The sequence below is a fragment of the Capra hircus genome, chromosome 3, assembly GCF_001704415.2.
Source record: "Capra hircus breed San Clemente chromosome 3, ASM170441v1, whole genome shotgun sequence".
Lineage (NCBI taxonomy): Eukaryota > Metazoa > Chordata > Mammalia > Artiodactyla > Bovidae > Capra > Capra hircus.
Window position 1 is genome coordinate 88,972,745 of NC_030810.1, and position 20,629 is coordinate 88,993,373.

The 20,629-nt window shown below is 38.0% G+C and overlaps 1 protein-coding gene across 1 annotated transcript in view; it reads left to right on the plus strand.

Annotated features, from left to right (window-relative positions):
• RAP1A (RAP1A, member of RAS oncogene family) overlaps window positions 1–20,629 on the plus strand; it is a 71,872-nt gene that overhangs the window by 30,122 nt on the left and 21,121 nt on the right. Inside the window, exon 2 of the mRNA XM_013962541.2 lies at window positions 4,060–4,127. The gene's annotated coding sequence lies outside the window, so the exon portion shown is untranslated. The remainder of the gene's footprint in view (window positions 1–4,059; window positions 4,128–20,629) is intronic.

The window sequence follows — 20,629 nt, forward strand, 5'->3', positions numbered from 1 at the left end:
TTGATCTACTCTGACACCTCTTTCTTTTAATTGGTGTATTTAGACTTTTGATTTGACTAATGATTTTAATGTAGCTGGATTAATAGCTACCATAGGTATGATGGTTTTCTGTTCATTGCCCTTGTTTCTTTTTTGTCTTCTACTCTTTCTCTGCTACCTTCTGGTTTTAATTGAGCATTTTTTATTTCTCTTCTTTTACCATATCGGTTACACATTTTTTAGTGATTGCCCATGAATTTGAAATATACATTTATAACTAGTCCAAGTCCAGTTTCATGTAACACTATACTACCTCACAGGTAATACAGGAACTTTATAACAGAGTTATTTCCAGTTCCTAAAATCGCTTATAACATTGCTGTCATTCACTTATCCATCAGCGGTAATCATCTAATTCATTACTGCTGTTATTTCAAGTTGTTGTCTGTTAGATCACTTAAGAACAAGAAAAATAAAAGATTTTATTTTACCTTCATGTATTCTTATTTGGTTTCAAGTTTCTGGCTTAAATTATTTCTCTTCAAGAACTTCTTTTCAAGAACTTTCAAGAACAGAGCAGATATATAAAACAACAGATTCCCCTGAAATTTTGTTTGTGAAAGTCTGTATTTCTGTGTCATTTGAAGGATAATTTTGCTGGATTTGCAGAATTGTAGCTTTGTGGGGATTTTCTCTTTCAATGCTTAAACATTTCACTTCATTCTTCTCTTATTTTTGTGTAATTTCTGAAGAGACATCTCATGTAATTCTCATCCTTGCTCCTCTAGAAGTTGTGTTTTCCCCTCTCTGGCTTCTTCAGCATTTTCTCTTTGTCTTTGATTTTCTGCAGTTTGAATATATTCCTAGGTGTAGATTTTTTGGTGTTTATCCTGCTTAATGTTCTCTGTTTGGTGTCTGTCTTCTGTTAATTGTTTAGTAGCCTTTTTTCTCCTAACTCTTCTCTCCTTTTAGGCCCTCTGTTCAAATGTATGTGGAAGATAACTAATTCTTACCACTTCCGCTGGTCCATGTTGCCATCTTCTGGGTTTCATTTGCCTTCAAATAGTTCTCCTTGCTTTTGCCCTTGATCTCCTCCTTCCTTTCACCACACAACAGAGTAGAGAAATCTGTCTAAAATTTCAGCGGGAACTTGTCATCCTTTGATCAGAATTGTCCTGTGACTTCCCTTGTCGTACCAGGTAAAAGCCACTGTCCTTACTATAGCCTGAAAGCCCGTATTTAGCTGTTTCATCTCTTACCTTACCTCCTATGAATCCTCTCATCATTGCCCTCCAATTACGGTGCCCTCCTTTCCCTAGAAGTCACCAGGCATCTCAAGACTTCCCGTTTCCATTTCCTTCAGATGTCCACATGACTCTGTTCTTCACCATTGCGTTTAGGTCTTTACTCGAATATCACTTTTTTCATATTACAAATCTTCATGCCCTATGAACTCCCTGTACCCCCTTTCATGCTTTATTTTTCTCCAGAACAGTTTACCAGCTGACCAGTGTCTATTAGGAGAGAGCATGGCACAGTGGAGAAAAAGGTATAAAGCCAGTTAGGCTGGAGCGTGTAGAGCGAAGAGGGAGCACGTTGTGAGAACGCTAGTGTGGGAATTAGGGACCAAACTGCAGACTCTTGCAGGCCATGTCAACATATTTTGGCTTTATCCTTAAGGGTGGTGGCACATCACTAAAGTATCTTAACTGGAGGAATTTGGGAAAAGGGTCACTAACATGATGAAATATGTCTTTTTAATAAAGATCATTCTATCTTCACTGTGGGAGAAAGATTGGAGAGGGGAAAATTGGATGTGAAGGGATCACTATTGCAGTGATCTAGGTATAAACCTATGGTAGCTTAATCTATTAGGGTTTTCATGGCCATAAAAAAAAGAATGTTTGGAACTGATTCTTATCATGAATTCCATTTATAAACATAAGTGGTTCAGCAATTCATAACTCTAAATTGCTAAATTAGGATCTCCCATTTATAGAATCCCCATTTGGTTCCATTACAAGAAAATGAAATCTCTCACCCAGTGTTACTCTTCAATATAAAAATCCTAGAAACTAAAAATCAATATTTATGTATTTTTTGTGTATTTCTTAGCATTAGTCACAAAACACAATATCCCCTGATTGAGTTTAGTTCTTATTTATTGGTCCATTTTTAGACCTGATCAAATTGATTTGTCTCATGAAAGCAAGCTTTAAATAATTTCCTTATTATATTCTTCTGAACTCCTCTTATCTCAAATATAAAGAAGTTGGTTAGGACTAAGAGTGTACAGGAAATTTTGAAGACAAAGGTGTCTATGCCTATGTTATTTCTTGTCACAGAGCCAATGCTCTGGCCATAGGAACCTTCAGAGTTTCTGCGAATCAGAAATTCATGACAACCTGGCCATGCTAAGATAGATTTGAAGTTCTTAAAGCAAACAGACTAGTAAACTAGAATCCGAGCAATGGTTTTCTAATGTGGCAGTGTTTTCATCAAACCAAAATGCTGATCCTGTGTTTTTACTTTAGGAGGGGAAAGCGTTTAACTTCTCCCATGTTTTAAGCATTTTGTACCTACTTAAAATACGTTATTTTGTTTAATTATCAGGAACCAGTATCTTAATCCAGCTATGCTTCCCTAATAAGGAAATCGTATATTAACAAATAACTTTCCCAGGTTCACACAGGGATCCAGATATGCCAGGGGTTTCTTTTGATCGGGGGTTCTTAGTTTGGGTTCCTTTGTCTCCACTTCTCTCTGTGTGCTAACAGATTTCAGAGAACTGATGACCCTTCAATTCAGTAAAGTTCAGAATCAATAAATTTTATTATGCTGCCTCCTGATTTGGGGTTCCTAATCTGACAGTGCTGTGCACTCTTGTGTTACATTACCTTTCCACAATTCTTTTCCAAATACCAGTAACTCTAATTACAGTAGTAAAGCAGTAATAGTAGTAGCAGTTGTTGTTTTTTAGCCAGGCACTGTGCTAAGTGCTATATATGATTTATCTGACTTGGTGTTCACAACAGTGTTGCCAAACTGTGTCCCCTCACTTAAAGGCTAACCCTCTCTGTGTCTCAAATTCCAGCGCCATTCTTTGTTTTCCTGACTGGACTCCCTGCTCCAATTTCTCAGTCCTTTGTTCCTACCTACACTCTTCTCAGAGAAGTTGGGAGCTTTTTTCTTTTTTATAATCTAGTTTTTCCCTCGAATTATCTGTTGAAAAACCTTAAGTGACTTTCTTCCTCTGATAGGGAAATTTCAGGTCTTTTATCTTACAGGGTCTTTGGTAGCTTGCTAGCCTAATCACTGTTTAAATCACATCTGTACCCATTCTTTCCCCCTAGCTTTCTCACAACTGTTCATTGTAAATGCTCAAACCACCTGGACTCATTTGAAATAATTTTTTTTATTAGGCTTTTCATTATCTTGAATCAACAACTTTTTTACCATGAAATTCCATGTCTGTAGTGAATTCCTACCCCAAACCCTTCCTCTTTGTTGCCTTCAAGAAATGTATGTAAGGCATATAGTAAAAATCTTTCCTTGTCCCCTAATTGCTCAGTTTCCTTCCAGAGGTATTCCGTGTGTTTACAAGTTTCTATGCACATATAAGAGTAGAGGTGATTTAGCATTTTAGAGTGTGAACTCGGGATCCAGGCTGCCAAAGTTTGAAGTGTGGATTCTCTTACTAGATGTGTGGTTTGGGCAAATTATAGTACCTACCTCATTAAGACTTTTGTGAGGATTTTTCATGGTAGTGCCTGGCATGTGGTAAGTTCTCAGTAAATATATGCTGTTAATATTGTTTTGTTGTTGTTATGTGACAAAGCAGAATACATTGAAAAGAGAATGGCATTTACTATCAGGATAGGTTTGAATAGAGCTTCCTAGTTACTTTGCACGTAAGTCGTTAACTCAAGTTAAACCTTAGATGATTTCCTTATCTTTATAGCGGGGGAAATCATATACAGTTTTGATATGGTAAACTAAAATATATAAAGGAAAGAGCTTTGTACATGGTAAAATGCTCTATAGAGACTATTGGTCACATCATTTTACTTTCCCTTCTAGGAAAGATCACAACATTTCCGTTGGTTATAAGAAGTGAAGTCTCTAAAGATTTCAGAAATTTGTGACAGGTATGCCGTTTTGCTCTAGAAATTATTTTAAATTCATGTGCATGCATGCTAAGTCACTTTAGTCATGTCCAATTCTTTGCAGCCCTATGGACTGTAGCTCACCAGGCTCCTCTGTCCATGGGATTCTCCAGACAAAATACTGGAGTGGGTTGCCATGTCCTGCTCCAGGGGATCTTCCTGACCCGTTAATCAAACCCAGGTTTCTTACGTCTCCTGCATTGACAGGCAGATTCTTTACCACTAGCACCACCTGGGAAGCCTCTTTAAATTCATGCTTTTTTAAAAAAATTTTTCTGTGACCTGCTTTAGTGTTAGTCTTAAATTTTCAGATTATGGTTATGTAATTTATATGGCAATACCCTTAAGGGAATAACATTAGGGTAAATATCTCTATTTATGGAAATGTCAAGATTCTGACATCAGGATTCTATAATTGATACACTTAGCATAGATTCAGTTCAGTTCAGTCGCTCAGTCATGTCCGACTCTTTGCGACCCCATGAATCGCAGCACACCAGGCCTCCCTGTCCATCACCAACTCCTGGAGTTCACTCAGACTCACGTCCATTGAGTCCATGATGCCATCCAGCCATCTCATCCTCTGTCATCCTCTTTTCCTCCTGCCGCCAATCCCTCCCAGCATCAAAGTCTTTTCCAGTGAGTCAACTCCTCGCATGAGGTGGCCAAAGTACTGGAGTTTCAGCTTTAGCATCATTCCTTCCAAAGAAATCCCAAATAGCATAGATTAGTAAAGTTAATTTAGTAAGACTTAACTTTTAAGGAAAAAACTTTTGGGGGCAACATAGAAAGTATTAGTCACTGCCTATAAAATTTTCTACATGGTTTACAAATGTTTTATTTGTCTGTAATGATAACAATTGCTGAAGAATATTCGTCTAAGTAGATTATACTACATATAAAAAGCAGTCCACTCTGATGTACTTTATGATGATTTACTCTGTTGTTAAAAGAAGATAGGCATTCACTCTTTTTTTTTAGGGAATATTTTTGGATAGAGTGATAGTCTCCCATATTCTATTTAATAATGTCATTCCCAGATTCTTAGTAGTCAGTGTTCTAGTCAGAGTTTAGTAAATAGTAGAGCAGGATTCTAGTCAGGCAGTATGGATCCTAAGTTCAGACTTCTGAACATTTCACCATAATGCTGTGAGAAGGAGAATGACTATGAACAATTACCAATGGCCTTGACAAAAAAATGAATAAAAGAACTTTTGGAAATGAAAAATACAAATACAAATTTTAAATTCAGTAGATAGGTTTAACAATAGATTAGGGAATGTGTGAGCTGGAAGATGACCTGAAAAATAAACAAAATGCAGAGACACAGATGGACCATATGTAAGAGAAGAAAAGAATTTGAAAATTGGGGCAGAGATTGCTAAATTCCCTTGATTTCTTTTCCCATCTGAGTAATCACTATTAGTCGGAAGCTTTGCTCTCCAGCTATAGCTTCCATCTCAATGTCTTTCTGGTAGGAGACTCCCAGGGATGGGGGAGCCTGGTGGGATGCTGTCTCTGGGATCGCACAGGGTCGGGCATAACTGAAGCGACGCAGCAGCAGCGGCTGATAGTGAGGCTTGACTGTGTGTTGGGTTCAGCAGTTTGGATGCAAGTGGAAGTTATTTGTGCATAGGTTTTAGCCTTATGGTTTATGCCTACAAGAAGAAAGATACGCCATCTCCTTCCTTCTTCCTTCCCATAGACTGGAATGTGGGCATGGTGGGGGACTATTTTTAGCTGTGTGGCACAGGGCAGTACTCTAAGGATGACAGAACAACAAGATATAAGAGCTTAGCTGAGCTGCCAAACCAGTCCTGAACTATCCCTTTCTACCGTCTTGTGAGAGAGGAAAAAACCTTGAATTTCGTGTAAGCCATAGTAGAATCTCTTACTGTATCAGCCCAGTCTCATATTAACCTTAACCAATACAAGAAAAGCATAAGAAGATCTAACAGTTATCAAAGCAGAATACAGGTGTGAAGAAAAGTCAAGTAGAAATAATATTTGAAGAGTTTATAATTGAAAATTTCTAAAATTGCAAAAAGGCATAATTTCAAGAACTGTATCCTAAACAGGAGAGGAAAAAACAATACCTAAACATGTCATGGTTAAATTTGCACATAATGAGGAATCTTAAAAATAGTCTGAAGAAGACAGATTACCTTCAAAAGATCTACTATTAGACTAATTTATTAAAAGGAAAAATTGAAACTGAAACCAAAAGAAAAGAATAACTATGGTGTGCTGAGAATAAATAACTATTAAAGCTAAAATATCTTTTAAGAGTGTAGGTACATAAAGTTTTCAGAAAATTAAAACGTTTTACCACCAGTAGAATATCATTAAGAGAAATTCTAAAAGATACACTTTAGGTAGAAGAAACAGATCCCTGATGGAGGCTCTGAGATACTCATTGGAAAAGAAGAAAGGCTGAAAATGAAAGAGCCAGGCACTCAATCTAAATTAGAAAAAGGACAGAATAAAGAAAAGAAGGAAATAATAGACAGAAAAGTAAATATTAAAGAAATATAAAAGCAGCCAACAGTGAAGGGTCAACAGAGCCAAAGTTGATTTTTAGAAAAAGACTAATAGAATTAACAGATCTACTAGGATGGATCAGAAAAGAGACCATAATAAAAGAGATGAAACTACAGATGCTACAAAGTTTATTATAAATGAAACATGTATACTTACTAACACATTTGTTAAGGAATAACTTCAAATGGTAGATTATTGAATTTGTTGCATACTAGTATTAAACCTTTCAAGACCACTGGTCAAATTTGCCAGAAATTTTGCTCCTGAAAAAGTAATATGGTTGGATTAAACATTTTAATCCTTTACCTGAATTTGTAGAGAATATCAAGGGTACAACGAATGGAATAATTGTCTCAGTCATAATTTATCAAAAGTTTTAGTAAAAACTTGTTTGGGGATAATTGATGGATGAGTTTCTTTTAGAATGGTAGTATTTGTGATCCTTTTTAATATATAAAAAAGGAAGTGTCATTTAGTAAAGAAATGTACTGTGCCAAGTCGCTTCAGTCATGTCCGACTCTTTGTGACCCTTTAGCCACCAAACCCCTCTGTCCATGGGACTCTTCAGGCAAGAATACTGGAGTGGATTGGCATGCCCTCCTCCAGGGGGTCTTCCTGACCCAGGGATTGAACCCATGTCTCTTATGTCTCCTGTATTGGCAGGCAAATTCTTTACCACTAGCACCACCTGGGAAGCCCTCAAAGAAATGTAAGAACCTGAGAAGCAGTGGAGACATTGTGCTTTTAAAAGTTTTTCTTCTTTTAAGTTCTCGATGCCAGTTCAAAAAAGTGATGGCACAGTACTGAAAATGATCTATAATTTAGTGTTTTCTTTCTTTCTCTTTAAAAAAACATTGTCACCAGCCCTGTAGTTCATATTCACACTGTTCGGTTGATTTAGATAGTATACTTAAAGAAGATGCTGACTTACAGGGACAAATTCCTTATTTTCTGGAGGAGCAGTAGAAATAGCAGTGGTCAGGGAGCTCACCTCAGTGCTCTGTGATGACCTAGAAGGGGTAGGAGACTCAGGAGGGAGGGAATATATGTTAGCATATAGCTGATTCTCATTGTTCTACAGCAGAAACCAACACAGCATTGTAAGGCAAGTATATTCCAATTTTAAAAAATATATACATATATATATATTTATATATATACGTGTAAACACACACACAGATAATTTGAGTTTAATTCCCAGCTTAAAGCAAACTGGAAGCTTTCCCAAATGTTAGAATTCTAGCTTCTCTTGAAAATTTGTGAGATATGATAATATTGGGACTGCATTCCTTTGGGGTGTTGGGGAAAATAAAATCATAGACAAAGGAAAAGAATTAGTAGTGGTAACCTCTATAGATAGGCACTTTGAAGCACACCAACACATAAAGTCCTAGATTGCTAGACATCTGCAGGCCTAGAGAGCAGCTGGTACAGATTACAGCAAGCTCCAGGAAGGATTTTGACGGGAGCAGGGGAGAGAAGGGTATGATATTGATAGATTATCTGGCAAGTTTGGGTGGAAAATGTTGGTAGACAGTTCCAGAATAAACACACATTATATGAAAAAGGAAATGTAATCTTAGTATATTATTTTGCTGTGTTAAGAGAGCTAGAATTCTCACCTACCATAATAGCAATATCTAAAACTAAAAATCAAGAGATAGGAGTATAAATATCTTATTCAGAAGTATGGCGAACACTCAGAGAAAGAACTAGAAGTTGGAAGTAGGTTAAGGTTTAGGGCTTTCCTGATGGCGCAGATGGTAAAGAGTCTGCCTGCAATGTGAGAGACCCAATTTCGATCCCTGGGTCAGAAAGATCTCCTGGAGAAGGAAATGGCAACCCACTCCAGTATTCTTGCCTGGAAAATTACATGGACAGAGGAGCCTGGCAGGCTCCAGTCTGTGGGATCACAAAGAGTTCGACATGACTAAATGACTAACACACACACACACACACTCTCAAGGAGGTACAGTGACTGCTCTTTTTATTATAAGCCTTTTCATAATGCCTGCTAATAGTGCTAATTAGCATATATTACTTTTAAGAGAGTGTAAGACCTAAAACCGGGAGAAATATCAATAACCTCAGATATGCAGATGACACCACCCTTATGGCAGAAAGTGAAGAGGAACTATAAAAGCCTATTGATGAAAGTGAAAGAGGAGAGTGAAAAAGTTGGTTTAAAGCTCAACATTCAGAAAACTAACATGGCATCTGGTCCCATCACTTCGTGGGAAATAGATGGGGAAACAGTGGAAACAGTGTCAGACTTTATTTTGGGGGGCTCCAGAATCACTGCAGATGGTGATTGCAGCCATGAAATTAAAAGACGCTTACTCCTTGGAAGGAAAGTTATGACCAACCTAGACAGCATATTGAAAAGCAGAGACATTACTTTGCCAACAAAGGTCTGTCTAGTCAAGGCTGTGGTTTTTCCAGTGGTCATGTATGGATGTGAGAGTTGGACTGTGAAGAAAGCTGAGGGCCGAAGAATTGATGCCTTTGAACTGTGGTGTTGGAGAAGACTCTTGAGAGTCCCGTGGACTGCAAGGAGATTCAACCAGTCCATCCTAAAGGAGATCAGTCCTGGGTGTTCATTGGAAGGACTGATGCTGAAGCTGAAGCTCCAGTAGTTCGGCCACCTCATGTGAAGAGTTGACTCATTGGAAAAGACCTTGATGCTGGGAGGGATTGGGGCAGGAGGAGAAGGGGACGACAGAGGATGAGATGGCTGGATGGCATCACCAACCTGATGGACGTGAGTCTGAGGAGTGAACTCCGGGAGTTGGTGATGGACAGGGAGGCCTGGCGTGCTGCAATTCATGGGGTCTCAAAGAGTCCAACACAACTGAGCAACTGAACTGAACTGAAGACCTAAAATTTTTGCAGAGGAAACAGAATGAATACAGAATTTGAAACTATCATTTGAAAAAGGAAATAGGACTGCTTATTGCAAAAGAGCTTATGGTTGGGGAAATAGCTGTCCTCAAATATTTGAAGGAGTAGCCTGGGAGAGGAGTTCTCTTTATTCTGTTTAGCATCAGAGGCAGGGGCCCAACAAGTAGCCACTACAGAGAAACAGCAATGTAAAATTATCCAGAAATGGAATGTACTCTATTTAGTGAGTATAGAGTTCAAAGGAATAGATGACCATATCTAGAGATGTTTTTAGAGTGAATTGCCACAAAAGAAACGCTTACCGTAGTTCAGGCATTCTGTTGTTAAATACTGAATTCAGTATTTAAAACAAGAAAAGACAAAGCCAGCTAGTAATATAGCATGTTAGAAGATTTGCTACATGCAAGATAAGTGTATTGTTTTCTAAGTTTGTCATCATAATCTTCATAGAATAAACTTCTATCGTTTGTGATTTGCAGAATTAGGATTTAGGAGGATTTCTTTTTATTGGGATTACTGATCTATTTTGTCTTATTCCTATACTCTTTTCTTTACCTTTCTTTTGTGTTGTTCAGTTCTCATTTTGTGACTCTGGCACTGGTCAAGCTTTCTGTGCTTGTTTTTCCTCTAGTGATTTTTAAGTTATATGTGATTTAGTTGTTGACATTATATTTTTCATGCTTTGATTTATATTTTTTCAGTATATGGAAAAAGAGAGGTTCAGTATCTTTATGCTCTTCCCAAGAAGAGAAAGACTTTTAACATACCTTCCTTTCTATCTTCTCCCAAACTAAAAGGTTGAGATAATCACAGTTTTATTTTCAGATTTTTGTACTTACTTTACAGTGATAATCAAATACTTAGTTATAATTTTTGCTGATATATATTTTTATTATCATTCATCTCTGATCCTTTACTTTCCATCTTCATTTCTTCTTTGACCCATATATTATTTAGGATTGTATTAACTTAAAAACATTTTGAGATTATATAATTATATTTTTGTATTGGTTCCTAATTTAATTGCATTATAGTCAGAATGTACACTTTGTATGATTTCAGTCCTTTGAAATTTGTTTAAACCTGACTTATGGCCCAGCATTGTCTGTTCTAATAAATGACCCATATGCAATTTAGAAAAATGTGTAATTTGCAGTTGCTGGGTGTGGGGTGTGGTGTTTTATATATGTCATCTGAATTAAGTTGATTCATTATTTGGTCAAATCCTTAATACATCCTTACTGACTGTCTTCCTTTTCTCTCAGTTACTGTGTTTGTTAAAATCTAATCCTGATTTTGTGTTTGACTAGTTTTCCCTTTGGGTCTGTCAACTTTTGCTATATATATGTTTTGTCTTGCATTTTAATTTTCATTTTTCCTATTGAATATGTACTCATGTAATTAAGGATATTTAGGTTATCCATTATTTTCAGTTTGTCCATCTGTTCTTTGTTCTTTTGTTTTTTCCTTTCTACCTTCTGTTTTTAGTAGTCAAACCATTCACATTGTTGTGGCTTAAGACAGTAACCAGGCTTCCCGGATAGCTCGGTTGGTCAAGAATGCGCCTGCAGTGTAGGAGACCCTGGTTTGATTCCTTTATCGGGAAGACCCGCTGGAAAAGGGACAGACTGCCCACTCCAGTGTGCAATGGCCTTCCCTGTGGCTCAGCCAATAAAAAATCTGCCTGCAATGCGGGACACCTGGGTTTGATTCCTGGCTTGGGAAGATCCCCTGGAGAAGGGAAAGGCTCCCCACTCCAATATTCAGGCCTAGAGAATTCTAGTCCACGGGATCACAAAGAGACATGATGGAGCAGCTTTCACTTCAAGACAATAACCATATATTATTGTCCATAGTTTCTTGAGTATGGAATTAGGGAATGACTCATCTAGGAAGATCTGGCCCCAGGTCTCTCCTCTGAGCGTTGCAGTCAAATGGTGGCTGTCTGGAATTATCTTCTTTATTGATAGGTCTCGCAGCTGGGGCTCCTCTGGCAGCTCTGCCCATCTCTGTGGTTTTTCCAAAGTGGCCACTTCAGGGCAGCCTTTTAGCTCTGGGCCCAAAGGCATGACTTGAAATAGAGATCCAGGAGGAATTTCTGGCACCCTTTCTAGCTTCAGAAGTCATACAACACCACTGATGCCTTATTTAATTTTTATTTTTATTTTTTACAATTTATTTATTTACTTTTTGGCTACACTGGGTCTTCATTGCTTTGCATGGGCTTTCTCTGTTTGCGGCAAGCAGGGGTGCTTCTTACTGTTACGGAGCACGTGCTGTAGGAGTGTGAGCTTCAGTGGTTTTGGCCTGAGGGCTGTGGAGCGCACATTCAGTAGTTTTGTCTGGGCTTAGTTGCTCAAGGCACATGGGATCATCCCAGACCTGGGATCAAACACTTGTGCCCTGCATTGGTAGGCGGATTCTGAACCACTGGACTGCCAGGCAAGTCTCTCCAGGGTCTTTTATGTAGATTTAATAGCTTCACAGTTTTTCAAGGACATTACATTTATTTTACAGTGTTTTATAGATCCTCTTAATTCTGTTTTCTTTGGCTTTTGTTCTGCTGCTTGTTGGATTTATTGCCTTTTGTCAGATTTTACTCAAATCAGTGACTAATTGTCTGCTCTTTTTGAGAGTCCCGGCTTGGCTCTTCTGTTTCCAGGAGCTATCTTCTTTCATTTGGTAAGGGGTAGGAAAGTACTGTTGAGCTGAGTTACCTGGTTTTAGAATGTAAAGACTAATTTATAAACTTCATTTGTAAGTGTATTATGTCTGATTATTTTATCCCCATATATATCCTCCCCCGAAAGTACTAGTCTTGAGAAAAACAAGAGGAGAAAGTATCAATGAAGATACTCTCTCAGTGGGATAGTACTATGACTTCACGTTACAGAAACGATTGACTTTCCATTATGATGTGCTATGAGGAACGTTGTTCTTTATTTTAGAAAGGTAAGTCTTACCATCATTTCCATATTACTTACCACCATCCCCACCCATACCCAGTATTTTGTGGTCAGTTGTCAGATTTAAAATATTCACAGCTTCTGTAAATATTTAAATATAACCAACAGTATAACTGCTTGTTAAGAAGTTTCAGTGTTCCTTAATGTAAAACATTTTTTATCCAGAATTTCTTGTCACAACTAAATTTCCTTTAATGAATTTTGTTTCATAGGTTCAGTTGTACAGGAGAAATCATTTCATCTTATAATTAGTTTAAATATTTAAAAACAGAAAAAGCAGGTCTATTTGTATCACAGGGAAAATCGTTATGTTATTTTGTGAAATTTAGAAGTAGTTTTACTGAAGTTTGAAGCATGAAAAAGTTGTTATATTATAGCTTGGGCCATAGTGTTAGGGATTCAAGATTGACTTAAAATGTAAACATAGTGTAATGTTTATTCTTCTCCTCCTTATTTGTCGGGGAATCTTAACCAGAGTGAGAAATTTTCTGGTGCTGTGTTGGGAGTGCAGGGCACAGGAGATTTCCATAAAAAGGCATGGGATTTGCTTGGAAGAACGTAGTGGTTTTCTAACTTGGCAGTAATAAGTTAGAACTAACCCCCTTTAAAAAGAAAATATTCATCTACATTATTCCTCATTGGTATTTGTATGTGATTCCTTATCTGAGCTATATTATTATTGTATTTGCATGTGTGCGTATGTGTATACATTTATAATCCATGGTACTTGTTTGGTGTAAAGAAAATGATTTTCTGTGCTTACAAAACATGTGAAAAATAACTTTGTAAGTTGACTGTCTTGCTTCTCAAGTTGAGGAACAGGGGCCAAATATTTTGTTGTTATAGAATACCCAAAATAATTTGGCCATGTCTGAGTGTGTTTCCCCAAATGCTATTGCCCTAGGAGGCAATTTGGGAAGCATAAATGAGCCTTGCTATATTAGGATTCCCTCTCAAAAGATACACATTTTTGGGTAAGAGAGATGATGAATTTACCTCTTATTAAAATGACAGTAATCCCCAGACTGAGAATCACTGGGAGCCTGGAAAAGGGGGTTAGGGATATGGGAATCTGTCTCCTGTGTTTAATAGTCAGCTTTTTTGCACCCCATAGAAATGAAAGGATTCCTTGGTACAGATAAGAGTTAATAGGATTACTAGTATCCAGCACAAACATCTCCCACCTCATTTATTCCTCAGGTTCCTGTTCATCTAGATAGTAAAATGTGGTTGTTTCTCAGAGTTCAGTTCTTAGCTTTCTTCTGTTTTCACTGAATTAATAAATTCTCCTTGTTTGATCTCATCTGCTATGGTTTCAACTACTACCATCTTCTTGTAACACCCACTCCTAAGTCCTTATTGGTTTCTGCTGAGCTTCCAGACTTGGTCTATCAGTTGTTTACCTACTTTTCCTGTAGGCATCTCAAACTTAATTTTTGGCAGAAAGATTTAACTTTCTTTTTAAATCTTCTTTTATATTTCCTATGTTAATTGGAGGAGGTGTGCCACCAGCCCTAAATTGCCCAAGATAGATATCTGAGAATTATCCTGACTGTTCTTCAATCCTCTTAATAAAAGCCTCAGTAATAACCCTTAATCACCTATGGAGGCATGTCAGTTTTACCTTCAGAAAACCACTGCCCGCCTTCAGCTGTAGAGCTACTATACAGGCCTGTGTCACTTCCCACCTGAGCTATTACAGTAGCTTCCTGCGATTCTGTCTCTGATCTCTCTTTTCCTTTGATCTCCTTTATATACTGTATCCGTTTTCTATATTATAATTATATAATATTTGTGTATACATTACTTTAAAAAAAAAATCATTGTTTTCTCCTCATTGCTTACTAGATAAAAAGTACTCTTTAACGTGGCAAATGCTTTTGTAAGCATAACCCAGTCCCCATACCTGGCTTCAATTTCCATACCTGATTTTTAAACCCTGTGTTTCACTCATGCTGAGCCCTGCCATATTCCCTGAATCTTCTGTATCTAACAGTTTGTAGTATTTGTTCATGTTGTTTCTTCTGCTTAGAATGCCTTTCGCTACATACCTATAACATTCCTCTTCAGCTTTTCACTTAGCTTTTATGTAACCTCTATTTAAAAACTATCCTGGGCTCTTTGTTCTTCCATCCTTCCCCAACCCTTTAATCTTGTCTCTATAATAACTTTGTTTGCAACTATATTGTAGTTTTTTTTCCTCTGTGAGCTCCTTGAGGAAGGAAACAGATACTTTTTTTTTTGTCCCTGGTATCTAGTATATATTAACAGACCTGTTACCTGGGAGATATTTTAAAAATATTTGATTCAGAACAACAGCTATTCTTGCTGTCATGTCTGTTGCATAGTCTACTAATTTATCCTAACTGTGTTGCTTAGTTCCGGCCACTATAACAAGTTATCATAACCCGCGTGGCTTAAACAACAGATTTATTTCTCACTGTTCTAGAGGCTGAGAAGTCCAAGATCAACGCCCTAGCAGATTAGGTGTTTGGTGAGGACCCACTTCCTGGCTTGTATTTGGTTGTCTTGTATCCTCACATGGCAGAGGGCAGAGAGAAGCAAGCTCTCAGCCTCCTACAAAGGCATAATCCCATACATGAGGGCTCTCTGCCCTTATGACCTCATATAATCCTAATTATCTCCCAAAGGTCCCACCTCTTAATACCATCATATTGTGGGGAGAGCTTCACCGTAAGAATTTTCAGGGGGCATATTCGGTTTCTAACAGTATGTATATATATATAACTGTTTTGGGGCTTCCCTGGTGACTCAGTAAAGAATCTCCCTGCAGTCCAGGAGACCCAGGTTTAATACATGGGTTGGGATTATCCCCTGGAGAAGAGAATGGCAACCCACTCCAGTATTCTTGCATGGAGAATTCCATGGACAGAGGAGCCTGGTGGGCTACAGTCCATGGGGTTGCAAAGAGTCAGACACAACTAATACTTTGACTTTCACATATAACTGTTAGTCTGAGAAATTTCCTCCCTCTTTCCCATTGAATTTCCTAAATTCTATTGAGCTATAATTTACATGTAATAAAATGCACCTATTTTAAATGTACAGTTCAGTAAGTTTCGATAAATCTGTATACCCGTGTAACTACCATCATGATCAAGATAGAGCTCACTTCCTTCACGGTGAAAAGTTCCCTTTTGCTCCTTTGTAGTCATCCCTCCTGCCCTGTCACCAGTGGCCCCACGTGGCTTTCTGGCACTATAACTGAGTTTTGTATTTGGAATTTTATGTGAGTGGAATCATAGAACATTCAGTGTCTCATGTTTGGCTGATTTTACTGAGCATGTTTTTCAGATTCCTCTGTGTTACTGCATCTGTCAGAAGTTTCTTTTTATTAATAGTGTTCCATTGACTGGATATACCACCATTTGCCCATTCACCTCTTGAGGTATACTTGTATTGTCTCTGGATTTTGGCTAGTTTGAGCACCAAGAGCTGAAGTTCTTTTTTTTTTTTTCCCCCAGCTTGACTTGTTGAAAATACTTTTACATACTGAATTTCTTTAGCCCCTGTATTAATGATCTATTCTTGTGTAACAGATGAACCCAAACCTTACTGTCTTAGAACAACAGCAATTATTTATTGTCCCTCACTTTCTAAGGATTAGAGATTTGGGAGTGGCTTGACTGGAAGAGTCTGTCTCGTGGTCTCTTGAGGCTACAATTATCTGAATTAAAGCTTGACTATAAGACAGGCTTCAAAGGTGGCTGGCTCACATAGTTGACAAATGGGTCAGAGGCCTCTTAGAATGGTTGATTGTCCTCATGACATGGTGGTGGTTTCCCTCAAAGGGAGTGATCCCAGAGACCATGGTCCAAGCAGTGCCTTTTACATGATAATCTTGGAAGTCAGATATTGTCTGCCATTTTCTGTTGGTCACATAACCAATCTTGAGTAAGCATGGGAAGAAACTACACAAGGATATGAATATGAGAGGGAACAACATAAGTTAGGACTTCCAAGAGGCCAGGATCCTTGGGGGGCATCTGAGAGGATGGGTACCACAGTCCCTTTTGTCAAAAATGAATGGAACATATATCTATGGTTTTAATTCTGGACTTGATTTGATTCTACTGATCTGTGTTTGTCCTTAGTCTAATACAACACTGTCTTTATTATTGTAGTTTTATAGTATGTCTTGAAATCAGGAAGTATAAGACGTTTTCTTTTTTTTCCCAAAACTATGGTGGCTATTCTTATTTGTATTTTCATATAAATGAAGTCGTCTTGTCAGTTTCTACACAAAGATTGTGATGGTGATCTCATTGAATCTGTATATCAATTTGAGGAGTCTTGATATCTTAACAATGATATGGACATATCTTATGGCATATCTCTATAATCATTAAGCCCTTAACCAGACACATTTTGTAGTTTTAATACAGAAGTCTTGCACACATTTTGTTACACTTATCTAAGTATTTCTTATTGGATACTATTATAAATGGTATTTTTAAAATTTCATTTCCAGTATATGGAAATATAATTGCCATTTTTGTATCAACCTTTTATCCTGAAGCCTTGCTAAATTCACTTCTTAGTCTGGTACTTTTTTTTTTTTTTTTTTTGGCTTATTCCTTTTAGGATATTCTACATGTAGAATCATGTTGGTCTGTGAAAAAAGTTTTATTGCTTCCTTTTGCATAGGCTTTTAGGCTTAAAACCTACTATGGACTTCCCAGGTAGCACAGTGGTAAAGAATCCACCTGCCAGTTAGGAGACTCAAGAGATGCAGTTTGATCCCTGGATCAGGAAGATCCCGTGGAGGAGGGCATGGTAACCTGCTCCAGTATTCTTGCCTTGAAAAATGCCACGGACAGAGGAGCTTGGCAGGCAGCAGTCCACGAGGATGCAGAGTCAGACACAGCTGAGCACACACACAGAACGTACTATATATAGCCTAGTAGTGTTGAACGAAAGTGGTGAGTGTGAACATATTGGTAGAAGAAGAAGAAAAAAACACAATACCAATAGATGCAGGAAAAGATTAGGAAAAAATCTAGCATCCATTCCTGAGAACCCATATAAAAAAGAGTATAGTGAATAGTATAAAGAAATCTGAAACCAAAATGTTTGAGAACACTGACTAGAGTAACCTAAAATGCTAACTGGTTAGAATAGGTAGGGAGTCATAATCTAGAGTCCCCAGCACTTGTACAGAAAAAAAAAAGATACATCTTTATTTTTTACTAACCTCTAAATGTTAGTAAGGTTAGTAAATCAACCCTGAATAATCGTTGGAAGGACTGATGCTGAAGCTCCAGTACTTTGGCCACCTGATGTGAAGAGCCAACTCATTGGAAAAGACCCTGATGCTGGGAAAGATTGAGGGCAGGAGGAAAAGGGGGCAACAGAGGATGAGATGATTGGATGGCGTCATTGACTCAGTGGACATGAGTTTGAGCAAACTCCAGGAGATGGCGAAGGATGGGGAATTGTGGCGTGCTGGAGAAGGCAATGGCAACCCACTCCAGTACTCTTGCTTGGCAAATCCCATGGACGGAGGAGCCTGGTAGGCTGCAGTCCATGGGGTCGCTAAGAGTCAGACATGACTGAGCGATTTCACTTTCACTTTTCACTTTCATGCATTAGAGAAGGAAATGGCAAGCCACTCCAGTGTTCTTGCCTGGAGAATCCCAGGGATGGGCAAGCCTGGTGGGCTGCCGTCTGTGGGGTCGCTAAGAGTCGGACACGATTGAAGTGACTTAGCAGCAGCAGCAGCAGCAGTCTGTGCGGTTGCAAAGAGTCAGAGGGCTTAACAGTAACAATAACAGCAACCTCTAAGTGAAATTTAGTGTTTGTTTCTATTTTGGATGCAGGCAACAAACCACAGTGGTAATGTTAGCACCAACTGTGACTTTGTCACTAGTAAATGTTACTTTCAACTTTTCTTGTATTTGTTTGTTTCTTGAGGATAACATGTAATTAGGTCTTGCTTTCTTTTTTTATCTTGCCTTTGAATTTGAATGTTGGGATATTAGAATAGATGATTTACATTTAATATAATGATGTGGTTGCCTTTTAATTCTATCCTGTTTCGTATTTCTCCCATCTCCTCTGTACTTTTTTGTTTGCTTGTATTTTTCCCGCTGTTTTGTGGGTGAATTGTGTTGTTCAGTATTGCATTTTATCTCAGCTCTCGGCTTACTAACCAACCCCTTTCTCCCCTGCCCTTCTACCCCTGTTGCTCTAGTATGTACAGTGTGCATCGTTAATATATAACTGAAAGCAAAAGTGAAAGTCACTCAGCCATATCCGACCCCATGGAGATTCTCCATACAGTCCATGGAATTCTCCAGGCCAGAATGCTGGCGTGGGTAGCGTTCCCTTCTCCAGGGGATCGTCCCAACCCAGGGATTGAACGCAGGTCTCCTGCATTGCAGGCAGATTCTTTTGCCAGCTGACCACCAGGAAGGCCTGATAGATAATTACCTACCTGCAAATAATACAGACATAACGTAAGAGCCTTGAGCATTATTCTCCCTGTTCCCTTCCTTTCCTATGGTATATTAAGTGCATGCTGGTGAACATTTTTCCTCTCCTCAGTTTTTCTTTTCTTTTTTGGGGATCTGAGGATTTTTTATTTCACTTTCATTTTTGAGGGCTATATTCATTGTATTTAGCATTCTAGGTTGACCATATTTTTCTTGAAGCATTTTTGAAAGATGTATTTTCTTTTGTCTTGCCTAGCTTCTTGAGAAAATCTATATATTTTCATAACTTAGTTCTTCTATATCTAAACTTTTTCCTTGGGCTTCTTATGATTTTCTCTTTTTGACAACTTTCAGAAATTTTATTATTGTGCATTGTTCTTTTCTTTGTATTTATACTAAGGAGAGGACTCATTGAATTTCTTGGATCTGTGGATTTATAATTTATCAAATTTTGAAAGTATTTTATTATCTATTTTATTTTTCAAATCCCTCCTCCCACCCCATTCCAGTTACAAACATATTAGCCTACCTGATAGCTGGATATTGTCCTGTGGTTTTCTTCTTCTTTCTTCTTTTATTTCCCTTCTTCCCTTTCTTTTCTCCCTCCTTCCCCCTCTGTCTCTCCAGCTTTACCCTCCTTAAGGTGTCATCACTTAGTCGTGTCTGACTCTTTGTGACCCCATGGACTGTAGCCTACCAGGCTCCTCCGCCCATGGGGTTTTCTAGGCAAGACTACCAGAGTGGGGTGCCATTTCCTTCTCCAGGGGATTCTTATTGCAAGCAGATGCTTTACCCTCTAAGCCACCAGGAAAGCCCTTATCATCAACTTTTTTCTATCTTTATCTCAGTTCCTTTGAAATTTCCTTCTGCAGTGTTTAAGATAAGCGCATCTGGTTATAATTCCATTTCAGATGTTATTTTGAACATTGAAAGTTCATTTTGGTTGTTTTTTATGTCTACCATTTCTCTCCTCATTATATTTTCCTTTAAATCCTTGAACATATTTATCATATCAGTTTTAGAGTTCTTACTGATTAATTCCATTTTCTCAGTTCTGAGACTGTTTCAGTTGACTCATTCCACCCTAATTTCAGGTCATATTTTCTTTGTCATCTATATTAATTTTTTTGGATGCTGTGGACATTGTAAATTTTATATTATTGAATGGTGGAATTTTTTTTCTTCTTTAAAAATATTTTGGACTTGTCCTGACAGGCAGTTTTTTCTATGGATTGACTCAGTCCTTTGAGGCTTGTTTTTAAGCTTTCTTTGGAAGCATGTAGAGTATTTTTTTCTTGAAGAGATCTCTAGTCTTTCCCATTCTATTGTTTTCCTCTATTTCTTTGCATTGATCGCTGAGGAAGGCTTTCTTATCTCCTTGCTGTTCTTTGGAACTCTGCATTCAGATGGGTATATCTTTCCTTTTCTCCTTTGCTTTTTGCTTCTCTTCTTTTCACAGCTCTTTGTAAGGCCTCTTCAGACAGCCATTTTGCTTTTTTGCATTTGCTTTTTCTTGGGGATGGTCTTGATTCCTGTCTCCTGTACAAACATTTCATGCAAAGATGGGCTCAATAAAGGACAGAAATGGTAGGGACCTAACAGAAGCAGAAGATATTAAGAA